At 41.0% G+C, this 9,400-nt stretch overlaps 1 long non-coding RNA gene across 1 annotated transcript; it reads right to left on the reverse strand.

Annotated features, from left to right (window-relative positions):
• Window positions 1-831: 831 nt before the first annotated feature.
• On the reverse strand, window positions 832-4,861 carry LOC108713611. The gene is made up of 3 exons (XR_001935174.2): window positions 4,602-4,861; window positions 1,344-1,399; window positions 832-960 (listed from the first exon to the last, which is right to left on the reverse strand). It is a non-coding gene; the product is annotated as an uncharacterized LOC108713611 (long non-coding RNA).
• Between the last annotated feature and the right edge of the window lie 4,539 nt (window positions 4,862-9,400).

A 9,400-nucleotide genomic window follows, 5' to 3' on the forward strand; every position in this document is an offset into this window, starting at 1 on the left:
AAAACACCTGATTGCAAATTAAATAGAATGCAAGAAAACACAGGCAAGATTGATCTCTGTCTTGTTTTGTTACATTGATATGTCAGAACTTGAGTTATGATTAATAATAAATCTGCTCCTGAGGGCAGAGCAATTAGACTCCCTTACAGAGTATCATAACCCATAAGGTAGGAACTGACAGCTTCAGCTGGCGCTTTACAGGAAATGTAATATCAGCAGCAAAATTTGCTCCAGGTCTAGTAACCCACAGTAACTATTCAGCTTTTATTGGTCTATTGCAATATTTATTGTTATTGCACATTTATTGTTATAGCTACATTTTATTAGTCAGCTTTCTATTCAGGCCTCTCCTATTCATATTCCAGTCTCTTATTTACATCAGTGAAAGGTTGCTAGGGCAATATGGACCCTAGCAACCAGATTGCTGAAATTTCAAACTGGAGAGCTCCTGAATAAAAAGCTAAATAACACAAAAACCACAAATAATAAAGAATGAAACCTAATTGCAAATTGTCTCAGAATATCACACTAAAATTTAATGTAAAGGTAAGCAACCTCTTTAAATATGCTAGCAACAGCCCATATTAACTATTCAGCTATTACTGGTCTATTGCAACAAATACTGTAAGTAAAGACAACAAATACGGATTGGTTGCTATTGGTTACTAGACCTGGAACAAACTTTGCAGCTACTACCACTTTGCTCCCTTTGTGTGCTGCAATAGCGTTATAAGCAGCATATTATGGGGTTATTCTACAATTATTCTCAGTCCATCTATAATGGTTGTCTAGACCCTATTTTGAAGAGGAACTTTTTAAGAATCTTTAATATTTACCATTGTGTCTGTAGAATCACTGATGACTGGAACAATATGTAGCTTGCAGGAATACTAACAGCACTCAGTCTGGGATTGGATTCTATTCTTGTATATGAGGGAACCATCTTTGAAATGATGTTTCCTGTTTAAAAAGAAGGATTTTACTGGAGCTCAGTACCATAATACACAGTAACAATCAAGATGCATGGCTTTCTGTGAGGAAAGCAGACCATATAAAACCGTTATATAATAATTTATGCCAACAGCAGGCCTTAAACCCTCAGGCACAAAGCTCAACCCCCTGTCCAGGAGTCTCCTGCAGCTGCCCAAGGCCATAGGGACCTGCCTGAGCAGCTTAACTCAACAAGACCGAAATTCCCATGCAAGAAACTGCCCAAATAATTCTGTAGCAACCCAATAGATAACGAAGCATACCAAAAACGAATATGATCAGGGGCAATTCTGTCCCCCAAGCAAACCTGGAAGTGGCCTTCGGAATGCTGCCCCATTCTCCCCTGGACTTACCTTTTTGTGATCCTACAAGGTGAAGAGGGGCTGAATTTCTAATGCAGAGAGCACCCCTATAAAGGATATATAAAACAGCTACATTAAATGCTATACACTGTAAGCCTAGGGAGAGTGAAGAGGATGGCAAAAGCAATCTGAACCTTATTATCACATATGGTTGTACCCACCAGATACAGACTTTACAGACTCCCCTTGGTAACTTGCTGCATTATGCCACGTGAGTGCTATTTGGGAAAACATTTGGTTTTATATACTGCATTGTGCAAGCTGGTTACTATTTGAGTTAACGGGGGTGGTTCACCTTTAAGTTAACTTTCAGTATGTTATACAGTTGCTAATTCTAAACAACTTTTTAATTTAATACATTTTTTCTTTCTTATAGTTTTAAACTTATTTGCCTTCTTCTCTGACTCTTTCCCACTTTCAAATGGGGGTCAGTGACCCCATCTAAAAAACAAATTCTCTGTAAGGCTACACATTTATTGTTATTGCTACTTTTTACTACTCATCTGTCTATTCAGGCCTCTCCTATTCATATTCCAGTCTCTTATTAACATTAGTGCAAGGTTGCTAGGGCAATATGGAACCTAATAACCTGAAATTGCAAACTGGAGAGCTCCTGAATAAAAAGCTAATGATTGTAATTTGATCTGAGATGCCAACCAAAATGTTCCATGAGCCATTACCAAAAATGATAATTTACAGGGTTTAACTGGGGTTTGTGGGAGGCCCACAAGGGCTGCTACCCGAGGGCCCCCCCACACACATCTTTACGGCCCCCACTGCCAGTTCCCTCACCCACTGCCAGCCTGTCCCCTCACCAACTTCCAGTCCATCCTCTCACCCACTGCCAGCCCGTTCTCTCACCAACTGCCAGCCCGTCCCCTCACCCATTGCCAGCCTATCCTCTCACCCACTGCCAGCCGGTCCCCTCACCCATTGCCAGCCAGTCCTCTCACCCACTGCCAGCCTGTCCCCTCACCAACTTCCAGCCCGTCCTCTCACCCACTGCCAGCCCGTTCTCTCACCCACTGCCAGCCCGTCCCCTCACTCACTTTCCCCTCACCCACTGCCAGCCTGTCCTCTCACCCACTGCCAGCCCGTCCCCTCACTCACTGTCCCCTCACCTACTGCCAGCCCGTCCCCTTGCATGTACCATTCTTATACTTACTTTTGGGAAGATTGGCAGAGGGAGGGCAGCCGTAGTCTGGGTTGGTCATTTACAAACACAGTGGGGCTTATTTATAAACACCAGGCACATTTGCACCTGGGCAGAAACCCATGGCAACCAATCAGATGATTGCTTTCAGTGTTCAACCTGCAGCTGGCTGAAAAAAGCTAATCACTGATTGGTTGCTATGGGTTACTGCCCAGGTGCAAATTTGTGTGTTTATAAATGAGCCTCAGTGACATGTGCAAAGTGCAGTTTTCAGATTCAAATAGCGTTGGGTTCACAGGAATCAGTTTGGGATTCGGCCAACATTCAGTCTTTTTCGACACGATTCAGATTTGACCGAATCCAAGTGCCTTGCCAGACCTGAATCCAAAAAATCACTTGACTTTTCATCACACAAACAAGGAAGTCAATTTTTTTGCTCTTTCCTCCTAATTTTCCTCCCTAATTTTCACTCGAGAGGACTGTGGTGATCTCTAACTTCATTCTTTCATAAATATACCCCAATGGCTCTTAGTACAACTATACTGAAGAGCAGAGAGTTTGAATGCAAGTACCTTTAATGCACATCAAAGTGCACACACTCCATCTCAGCACAACCACACTTGTGGCAGAGTTCGTAAGCAAACCTTTATATCATTTAAAAAAGAAAATACTATGATGGACAAAGTGCAAAAAAACTGGTGCAGTTCTTACCCAAAATGCAATATTTTCCCCCAGACTTCTACAGAGCCCTTATATCGTTAAAACATATCATTACAATAACAGTGTTTAAGACTGGGGTTTTTTGTTTTTTTTTAACAGAACTGTCATTTGTACAAATGAAATCCATGTCATCTGCAGACTGGGATTTGCTTATTGACCATAAAGTCAGCAGATGAAAACATTTCTCTATATTGTAGGCAAAAAGAAATGAAGATCTGCGATGACATAAAAGAGAAGGAGAATAACTCCCTCTACAGGTAAGCCTTTAAATTACCCAGTCCCTGGAGTTTTGCTACATCTAGAACATCGGAAAACAATGTATGAAAATGGCATGAAATATTAATAAATCCAGATTATTGGATAATAAATCATTGTGAATATTTTCTCACATTAAAAGGAACCTGATTCTGGACGGGAAGATTGCATAATTTAGACTGTAAGCTCTGTTGATCAGGGACCTATTTACTTCCGGTATCAAACAGTATTTGTATATTTGATGTTTTTTCACCCATGCTTCTGTGCCACAGAATATGCTGGCCCTTTATAAATATATGTTACTAGTAATGATAATGATTCTCACTGCAGCAACTGCAGTAGTCTAGTGATTGGAATACCAATAAGACACCGGATAAGAGAACTGGATAACACACTGAATTAAAAGGTTAAAAACGAACCTTAGAATAATTAGTCTGTGAGCTTAAGGTTGAGGTAAGAGCATAGAACTGCTACACAGCAGACAGAAGAACCGATGCCCAAACACACAATGGTGCCTCAATATCTTGATTGGATAATTGTCTTTTGTAGGGATGCCCTTGAGCACCATTACCCCAAAAATATAGTGCATTTTAACAATTAAAAAAAAAAATCAGGAATAAAAATTCTTGTTGAAATTACATTCAGTTGCAGTATTTAAAGCTGAAGGCCATTAAAATATAAATATAACGTGGCTAGGTCCCTGTAACCATAATAACATTGTGGGGTGCTATAAAAAAAGGTATATTGTGAATATGTGCCAGCACACACACGCCCTGAACTTATTTCTTTTAAGGCCACACAAAGAAGCAGAATTATAAAACCAATAAACCTGGCCAGAGTCGCCAATGCTATAATTTAAACACAAACTGAATCTTTATTCAGCAGGGATAATAGGCAATAATGTTAGATGCATGCTGCAGCCTGTGCTGGTGTTTTTGCAGGCCTGCATCATGCACTTGATTTGACTGCTAATTAGCTATTCCATATAAGTGTCCCTTCCATAGCATAGGCGTCTGAACCAGGGGCAATGTCCTCATCCCCCACCCAGAATTTTCCTCACACCCACCCAGAATTTTTCTACAGCGGTTTTGTAACTTGGAGTGAACAAATAGCAGACTCACCTGGAAGTAGTTGTGGGCAGGCAGCAGGTGGCTCAGGCAGGGTCGGACGCTAGTGATGACCCTAACCTGCCCCCTCCAAACCAAAACCCGGCCACTCTGTCCCCTCTATTTATGGACCCGCCTCCCTGTGGTGATGTCACAAAATGCTGGGCAGATGAGAGTTTAAAATTCAAGGAAGCCAGCAATGTGAGGTTTTTGGGCAGGGAGAGAGGACGTTTTTTTGAACCCACCCAACATGCTGGTAATCTGGCGGGTTTCAGGCCGGCCCACACATCACTAGGCACCTAGTAAGTGTTAAAAATCGAAATTAATGGTGGTATGCGTCTGGATCACGGATGACATTGTATCAGTTATATTAATGCAGAGCCTCACCTCTATGCTGCGATCAAGGCATTCCAACACCAGGCTGTTTCAGGAGAGAGCAGGCGGCACTAAATCAACTGCAGAAAAGCCGAAGAGCTGAGGTGATTGCAATGCACAAACAATATTTGAATTTCCTGCCCACACACACTGGGTTTTTTTGGTGAGGAGGAGAGAAAGCATTTTATTCATAAAAGGTTGGTATCTGGCATCGTTACTCTGCAGATCCCCCTCGAGTTCAGCACGAAAACTGTCGGGAATAGAACTTTTTCATCACTAGTACTGCCTGGCAGTTACACTGTGTCATTTGCTCAATGTCATCCTGGTAGGAGTTCTGGGGGTATTAATACATGAAATTGCCACTGTGCCATCTATAACTGCTAGGAGTTCTGGGGCAACACAGAAAATACAGGGTTAAAGATCTTAGTATAACGTAGATCCAGAGACTGGTTTGATTGCATCTCGGAATCAGAAAGGAAGGAAAGGACTATTTGGTTCTACTTCGCATACGTGTGGCCCAGGAGTTCTGAAGAAAGAAGAAGGAAGAGGAATGCTCCATGATGCTCGCTGGAATAACCCTGGGCCGGGGAATTCTCTTCCTGGGTGTGAGGTAAGTAAATGTGATCACTTGGGGGTGTGAGATGGTCGGGGTTTGGGGAATGGGAGATGGCACCGAACGATTGTTCGCCTGATATGAAGGTAAATCGGCACGTCTATTGTCACCTTTAGCTACAAAGATGAGATTCAAGTAAGCAACGTGTGTACTGTCCATAGTGTTCTCCCCACTAAATATTTCTTTATTTGTACTTGCTAGTCTATTTATCATAGATCATTCTCCACAATCACACACAGAGAATTGATAGATTTAATTGCAGGACACTGTATACAGCCTGCCAGCAAAGAGCAACTTTATATAGTATTTCAGATGGTTTTATATCTGAGCCACTTATGTGGCAGTTTCTTCAGAGTCCTAAGAAGGACTCCCTTTGGCTTTCCGTGCCCTGAGAAGAGCACGCTTTGTTCTTCAGAGCCCTGACAAGGACCCCCTTTCCTTCCGCACCCTAAAGAGAGTGCGCTTTTCTGCCACTGGGGTTCCCTACTGACTTTTCACACACATTATCTGGAACCTTGCAGCACCTTTTCTCCCAGCACCTCCTGTGCAGGCCTTCCTTTCTGTCATCTCACAGGGGTGGGGACTCCTCTCTCTGTCTCCTTGCAGAGAGGAGAGACAAATATACTGAGCTCAAAAATCAGGACTTCTGTACAGTGTCGGAAGCCATGCCAACTTTGTAGACACGCCCCCTCATGGCCGAATAAAATATTGTTTCCGTTTCCAGGTTCAAATTACCAATTTGAATAATAAAAAATTATTTTCTTTTTCGCTGTAATAATGAAACAGTAGCTTGTACTTGATCCCAACTGAGATATAATTAATCCTTATTGGAGGCAAATTAATCTTGGGTTTATTTAATGTTTAAATGATTTTTAGCAGACTAAGGGCAGAGACACACTCAGATTCGGGAAGATTATTTGCCTAGTGAAAAATATCCTCTACTTCAGGGTGACCAATCTCCCCGAACAGCCTCTCGCCAGCTAAAATGTAATTCACCGGCAGGATGGCAATCGGTGCGCTTCATTTTCCAAAGTTTTCTGAAGTTGCCTCACGAGGAAACTTCAGGCGACTTCGGAAACGAAAACTCTGTGCCATCCCGCCAGCGATTTAGACTCTAGCTGGCGGGAAGGCAGTTCGGGGAGATTAGTCATCCCAAAGAAAAGGCGGGCGACTAAATCTCCCCGAATCTGAGCGTGTGTCTCTGTCCTTAAGGTATGGAGATCCAAATTACAGAAAGATAATAGGTCCCATACCTATATATAGAATTGTTTTCAATTATCCCCTAAAGTACTGTCTTTGCCTCCGACAGATTGTGAAATTAGGCCTCTGATAAAGATCTTTTTTCGCAGAACTCATACTATTGGAGGGATAAAGGCCTTGCCAGGAGGCTGGCCTCGACAGTGAGCATCCACTATATAAAAATGTAACGAGTATGTGCATTTCTGTGGAAGGTCCATCTTTAACAAGAAATGGATACGCACGGCTTGAGCTGCTTCATCAGTTTCACAAAGTAAGAACGTTTGAAGTGTGAATAATTGCCATTAATGAAAAACATGTAAAAAGGAGTACAGGAACTAGAACTCATCTAAATAAGCAACTTCCTTTGGATACAAATACAGCTCAGGATGCTCAAATTATATAAGATCCTGAAAGTACCTATAGGGTACAATTTGATGAAGATGCATAGACAGATCAATGAATATATACACAGACTCTCTAATGGGCATGAAGCAGACTTCAACTAAGTGGCAGTCTAAACCTTGATGTGCCGACTGCTCTGCTCTTCAAGAATAATAATAAAGATCTACTGTGCTCTCAGGGAAACCACTGTGAACCCCTTTCCAGTTTCAAATTATATAATTAAAATTTGAATGATTAAAAATGATTTTCTTTTCTCTGTAATAATAAAACAGTACCTTGTACCTGATCCCAACTAAGATATAATTAATCCTTATTGTTGGCAAAATAATCTCATCAGGTTTATGTAATTTTCAAATAATTTTTAGCAGACTTTAAGTATGAAGATCCAGATACTATTGCACTATTGGACAGTGAGTATCCAGCACAAAAAAGGTAGTGAGTATCTGCATTTCTGTGGCGGTTCTTGAACGAGAAATGGATACTAGCGGCGGCAAGCTTTTTTATCAGTTTCATAAAGTAAGAACGTGCAAAGTTTGAATAATAACCATTAATGAAAAATGTAAAAATGATCCTAAGTACAGGAAAAGGATACCAACATATCCTGACTGATGTTCTTTTCTTGTTTCAGCAATCTCAACACCCTGTTGGTATTTGGAGTGCACCAGCTTAATTGATTGATTAATTCCAGACTGGACGAAGGAGCCAGTTCATGAAAACTTTTTGTTTATAGAAAATCTAATAAATAATATTGCTCTGATAAAGTTGGAAGATCAGCGGGAAAAAAGGTTGCAACATGGCACCTGGAACTAGGGCTAAGAGGCCTGTACTAGCCCAAAGCCTTCTTTCCCATCTAAGAGCTCAGTTACCGACAGCAGAGGGTAAAGTTACCCTGTTCCTTTGTAAGACAACTCAGTTTAGACAAACTGAAAACTGAAGTTCTACCTGGCTAAATAAGCAACTTCCTTGGATACAAATACAGCTCAGGATGCCCAAGTTACACCAGAACACGAGTGTGTGGACCTGCTCCAATCTTTAGGGTAAAATTTGATGAAGATGCATAGACGGATCAATGAATATATACGCGGACTCTCTAACAGGCATGACGCAGACTTCAGCTAAGTGGCAGTACTGATGTACTGATTGATGTACTGATTGCTCTGCTCATCAGGAATTAATGATAAACATCTACTGTGCTCTAAGGGAAACCACTGTGAAACCCTTTCCAGGTTCAAATTCAATAATTTGAATGATTAAAAATGATTTTCTTTTTCTCTGTAATAATGAAACAGTACCTTGTACTTGACCCCAACTAAGACATAATTAATCCTTATTGTTTGCAAAATAATCCTGTAAGGTTTCTTTTGTGGAACTCACACTATTGGAGGGATAAATACTTTGCCAGGAGTATTCAGTACAAAAAAGGTAGCGAGCACGTGCATTTCTGTAGTGGGTCCATCTTGATTGAGAAATGGATACTAACGGCGGTGAGCTTCTTCATCAGTTTCACAAAGTAAGAACGAACTAAGGATGAATAATTACCATTAATGAAAAACATGTAAAAATGATCTTTAGTAAAGGAAAATGATACCAACATATCCTGACAGATGTTCTTTTCTTGTTTCAGCAATCTCAACACCCTGTTGGTATTTGGAGTGCTCCAGCTTAATTGATCGATTAATTCCAGACTGGAACTATTAAGGAGCCAACAGTCCATGAAAAGTTTTTGTCTATAGAAAATCAAATAAATTATGTTGCTCTGATAAAGTTGAAATACCGGCAAAAAAGCTGCAACGTGGCACCTGGATATATGTCTAAAAGGCCTGTACTAGCCCTTCTTTTCCATCTAAGAGCTCAGTTACCGACAGCAGAGGGCAAAGATACCCCTTTCCTGTCACAGACAACTTCATTTAGACAAACAAAAAACTGAAGTCACTGTATACCTGGCAGTAAAGCAGCTACTCAATTACCCAGGGGTACTGGAACTGGAATTCATCTAAAAAGGCAACTTCCTTTGGATAGAAATCCAGATTAGGATGCCCAAGTTACACCAAAAACAGAACTGACAAAGCGGCCATGATATAATCTTTAGTATACAGTTTCATGAAGATGCATAGACATATGAATTAATATATACACCGACACTGTAATGGGCTCACTCAATTACCCAGGAGTACAGGAACTGGAA

The sequence above is a fragment of the Xenopus laevis genome, chromosome 4L (assembly GCF_017654675.1).
Source record: "Xenopus laevis strain J_2021 chromosome 4L, Xenopus_laevis_v10.1, whole genome shotgun sequence".
Classification (NCBI taxonomy): domain Eukaryota; kingdom Metazoa; phylum Chordata; class Amphibia; order Anura; family Pipidae; genus Xenopus; species Xenopus laevis.